At 41.1% G+C, this 5,531-nt stretch overlaps 1 pseudogene; it reads left to right on the plus strand.

Annotated features, from left to right (window-relative positions):
- The first annotated feature begins 3,963 nt into the window (after positions 1-3,963).
- On the plus strand, positions 3,964-5,122 carry LOC143963899 (olfactory receptor 11L1-like; annotated as a pseudogene).
- Positions 5,123-5,531: the final 409 nt, after the last annotated feature.

The raw sequence follows: 5,531 nt of genomic DNA on the forward strand, positions 1-5,531 counted from the left end.
CCAGCGGGTGGGGGGTCCGATCCGACCCCCTCCCGCTGGATACGGCGGTCCGTTTCCCTCCAGGAGCGATCCGTGATGAGGGGATGGCCGTTGGTTTCTGGCCACCCCCTCTGGATCGCTCCTGACCAATGACGAACTTCCTCCCACTGTGTATTGTTTACACAGGAAGGAGGACGTGATGTCATTCTCCTCGGGGCGGTCTTTTTGACCGGTCTACGAGGAGAAGACTAAAAGTAAGTGCACCAAAACACTACACTGACACATAGGTACACATAGGTATACCGCCAGGTATTTATAGCACTAGGTACCCCGATATACTACCCAATAATGATTTTAACCCCCTGATTGCCCCTAGTTAACCCTTTCACCCCCTTTTGCCACTGTCACTAAGCGATCATTTTTCTGATCGCTGCATTAGTGTCGCTAGTGTCGCTAGGTAGCTGTTTTTTTTTTAGGATCACCGCCAGGTTTTTATAGCGCTAGGTACCCCGATATACTACCCAATAATGGTTTTAACCCCCTGATTGCCCCTAGTTAACCCTTTCACCCCCTTTTGCCACTGTCACTAAGCGATCATTTTTCTGATCGCTGCATTAGTGTCGCTAGTGTCGCTAGGTAGCTAGTTTTTTTTAGGTTCACCGCCACGTTTTTATAGCGCTAGGTACCCCAATATACTACCCAATAATGGTTTTAACCCCCTGATTGCCCCTAGTTAACCCTTTCACCCCCTTTTGCCACTGTCACTAAGCGATCATTTTTCTGATCACTGCATTAGTGTCACTAGTGTCGCTAGGCAGCTAGTTTTTTTTAGGTTCACCGCCAGGTTTTTATAGCGCTAGGTACCCCGATATACTACCCAATAATGGTTTTAACCCCCTGACGCTGGTTAGCCAGTTAGTTATTTAGGTTCCCCGTCAGGTTTTTATATAGTGCCAGGGACCCCCATATACTACCTAATAAAAATTTGAACCCCCTGATTGCCCCCAGTTAACCCTTTCACCACTGATCACCGTATAAGTGTTACGGGTGACTCTGGTTAGTTTGCTTTTTATAGCATCGGGGCACCCACCATTTATTACCCAATAAAGGTTTAACCCCCTGATCACCCGGCGGGTGATATCAATTAGGTTTTAGGGTCAGGGTCTGCGTCACCCCAGGCAGTGCTAGGTTAGTGCCAGTACCGCTAACACCCACACGCAAAGCATAAACCTCCTGTAGTGGTATAGAATCTGAACAGATCAATATCTGATCTGATCAGATCTATACTAGCGTCCCCAGCAGTTCAGGGTTCCAAAAAAACTCATTGTTAGCGGGATCAGCCCAGATACCTGCTAGCACCTGCGTTTTGCCCCTCTGCCCAGCCCACCCAAGTGCAGTATCGATCGATCACTGTCACTTACAAAACACTAAACACATAACTGCAGTGATCGCAGAGTCAGGCCTGATCCCTGCGATCGCTAACAGTTTTTTTGGTAGCATTTTATATTTAAATCCGGAAGGCAGTGCTTGGTTTTTGGGGTCCCGTACGTGGCTAGGCTCCCAAAAAGTCCCCCACATGAAACTGTGATGGGTAGTGAGGAGTCAAATCAAAAATTTGCACCCTTAGAAATCCTGAAGGTGGTGATTGGTTTTCGGGGTGCCGTGCGCGACTAGACTCCCAAAAAGTCCCACACATGTGGTATCCCCGTACTCGGGAGAAGCAGCAGAATTTATTTTGGGGTGTAATTTGACTTATGCCCATAGCATGTGTGAGCAATATATCATTTAGTGACAACTTTGTGCAAAAAAAAAAAAAAGTTTGTAATATTCCCGCAACTTGTGGCAAAATATAAAATATTCCATGGACTCAACATGCCTCTCAGTAAATAGCTTGGGGTGTCTACTTTCCAAAATGGGGTCATTTTGGGGGGTTTTGTGCTATTTTGGCATTTTATGGCCTTCGAAACTGTGATGGGTAGTGAGGAGTCAAATCAAAAATTTGCACCCTTAGAAATCCTGAAGGTGGTGATTGGTTTTCGGGGTGCCGTGCGCGACTAGACTCCCAAAAAGTCCCACACATGTGGTATCCCCATACTCGGGGGAGAAGTAGAGGAATATATTTTGGGGTGCAATTCCACATATAACCATGGCATGTGTGAGCAATATATCATTTAGTGACAACTTTTTGTAAAAAAAAAAAAATTAATTATTTTTTGTCATTATTCAATCCCTTGGGACAAAAAAAAATAATATTCAATGGTCTCAACATGGCCCTCAGCAAATAGCTTGGGGTGTCTACTTTCCAAAATGGGGTCATTTGGGGGGGGGGGGGGGGGTTTGTGCCATCTTGGCATTTTATGGCCTTCAAAACTGTGATAGGTAGTGAGGAGTAAAATAAAAAATGTATGCCCTTAGAAATCCTGAAGGCGATGCTTGGATTTCGGGGTCCCGTACGCGGCTAGGCTCCCAAAAAGTCCCACACATATGGTATCCCTGTACTCAGAAGAAGCAGCAGAATGTATTTTGGGGTGTCATTTCACATATGCCCATAGCATGTGTGAGCAATATATCATTTAGTGACAACTTTGTGCAAAAAAAAAAGTTTGTATTATTCCCGCAACTTGTGGCAAAATATAAAATATTCCATGGACTCAACATGCCTCTCAGTAAATATATTGGGGTGTCTACTTTCAAAAATGGGGTCATTTTGGGGGGTTTTGTGCTATTTTGGCATTTTATGGCCTTCGAAACTGTGATAGGTAGTGAGGAGTCAAATCCAAAATTTGCACCCTTAGAAATCCTGAAGGTGGTGATTGGTGCGCAACTAGACTCCCAAAAAGTCCCACACATGTGGTATCCCCATACTCGGGAGAAGTAGCGGAATATATTTTTTTTTTTCAAAATTTTCGATCTTTTTCCATTTATATCGCAAAAAATAAAAATCGCAGAGGCAATCAAATACCATCAAAAGAAAGCTCTATTTGTGGGAAGAAAAGGACTCAAATTTCGTTTGGGTGCAATATTGTATGACCGCGCAATTACCAGTTAAAGCAGCGCAGTGCGAAATTGGAAAAAGACCTCTGGTCCTTAAGGTGTTTATTGGTCCGGGGCTGTAGTAGTTAATGCTAGAAACATTAAAACTAAAAATGTTATATGAACAGAAAAGAAGACCAGTACTGTGTAGCATCAAAGCATTATTTATTTCGAAACAACAAAATAGCAACTCACCATGTAATGGAGATAAAAGTGCTCATCTAGTCATGCAACATCGCTGCAACAAGCCGGTCCAGACCTTCCAATCTAGCTGTGATGTATACCAAAAGGAGCTCCTGGCAGTCCTGCTGGCACCCAGCACTTCCTGGTAGGTCCAGGTCCAGGAAGTGATGTCAGAACAGTAAGCCCTTGTACACACGGTCGGAGAATCCATGTGGTATGCATCGGACTGATTCCCTCTGAATATCCATTGGACCCAATTTTCCAACATGTTGGAAATATTTCCCGACCAACTGGGCTGATCGGAGATACTCCGATCATGTGTAGAGAATTTTGATCGGACCAAGTGCCACGCATGCTCAGATCAAATTCCAACATCAAAGCTATTGGCTACTAGCCTGAATGTAGTCCCATCGTAACGAAATTACGTCATCACGTTCTGAAAGATCTGATTTTTTTGCCAACTTTGTCCGACCGTGTGTATGCAACAGTTTCGGACAAGATCCGACGGACAAAATCCGACTGGCAAAATCCGACGGATTTGGTTGTGGAAATCTCCGAACGTGTGTACGTGGGCTAAGAGGAAGTGGTGGGTATGGCATGTGTTCAAAACATGTGTGCTCCTTCATCAGGCCATAAAGATTTTTAATAACATTACATCACAACATACCTTGCGTAGCAATTGTATATTCTATAAATAATATTCTATATTATTTTTTATATTTGTTTTGCTTTTCATTTTTCACAGAAGTGGAGTTACCCTTTTTTTTTCAACTTTATAGGATTTTACAAAAGGTGTTCATGATACAAAAGTCTTATGTTATTAAAGTTACTGCATTAAAAGGTTTGAACAATCCCACAGAAGGATGACCATTTTTATGTTCTTCTGGTGACTCTTTCTTGAAGACATGTGTGAAAACAACCAAACTGAAGTAGATGAGTTTTTTCTTCTTGGATTTCAAAACCTCCATACATTTAAAACTCTTCTCTTCATTGTGTTCTTCTTCTGCTATATGTTGATATTAAATGGAAACTTCATTATTATTGTTGTAATATCGATTAATGACCATCTTAAAATCCCAATGTTCTACTTCCTCAAACACTTGGCAATAGCTGACCTAATATTAACCACCACCATTATCCCAATGATGTTAGAAATTATACTAAAGGATGGAATTACAATTTCTGTTACAGCCTGCATCATCCAAATGCATTGGTTTGCTAACTGTGGAATTGTGCAATGTTTACTTATTGCAATTATGTCCTATGATCGATATTTGGCCATATGTAACCCAATGCATTATCATTCAATCATGCAGCCCCGTGTGTGTCTTATGATGGTGGTCTGGTCTTGGTTGTTGGTTGTCTTTGTGTCGTTTGAATTCATTTTGGTGTATCAGCTACATTTTTGTGATGGGAAGAACATTGACCATTTCTTCTGTGATTCTGGTCCAGTGATAGAGTTGTCTAACTCAGATATTTCCCTTTTTGTAATGGTGGATCTTTCTCTTTCAATTATAGTTGTTTTTGTTCCATTTGCCTTTATTATTGTGACCTATGTCTTCATCTCCTTCACTATATTACACCTTTCTTCAACCAATTCAAGACGGAAAGCCTTTTTCCACATGTAGCTCGCACTTGGCCACTGTGTGCACATATTACGGGAGTTTAATGGCCATTTATTTGACACCAGCTGATAAAAGATCACCTAATACAAACAAATGTATGTCTCTTTTCTACATTGTGACAACTCCACTGTTAAATCCTATTATCTACAGCCTTAGGAACCAAAATATTAGAAACAGTATTAAAAAAATGTTCAGAAATTTTAAAACACTTAATCTACACTGAAACTATATCTTCATAGTCCATGTTTCTAAGATGCAAATTCATTTTCAAGTTTTGTGTAAATTGATCATTGGGTGTATAGTTTTAGAATCTTTGTCTTGACTTTCTCACCGTCATTATTTAGGCATCCAAAGAAATTAAAACTGATCTCTGATTTTGGGCTGGATTACCAAGAGGCAGTCGTTTTGTTTTTCTAACAAATGATTTTTTAGCTTCAAATTTTAGCTATTTTCCTTAATATTTCTTCTTTTTCAACATCTCTTAGTTTGTAGTTGATTAGAAAGGGGTAGTGATTGGGTATTCTTACAGTGGTCCTTTTATTTATTTTGTGGTAATATGGTCTTTTTCGGGTAATTGGAGCACAGAATTTACTTATTGCTGACTTCACATTTGCTAACTGCCTCTTTTTCTAAGAAATGTGAGCTAAAAATTTTGTTTGGCATGGCTGCTGAGTAATCTGAGGCAGCAGCATCCAGTTGGGCAGCCGCTTA

This window comes from Lithobates pipiens, unplaced genomic scaffold (genome assembly GCF_037356315.1).
Source record: "Lithobates pipiens isolate NorthernLeopardFrog02 unplaced genomic scaffold, aLitPip1_a1.2 Scaffold_8, whole genome shotgun sequence".
NCBI classification, from domain to species: domain Eukaryota; kingdom Metazoa; phylum Chordata; class Amphibia; order Anura; family Ranidae; genus Lithobates; species Lithobates pipiens.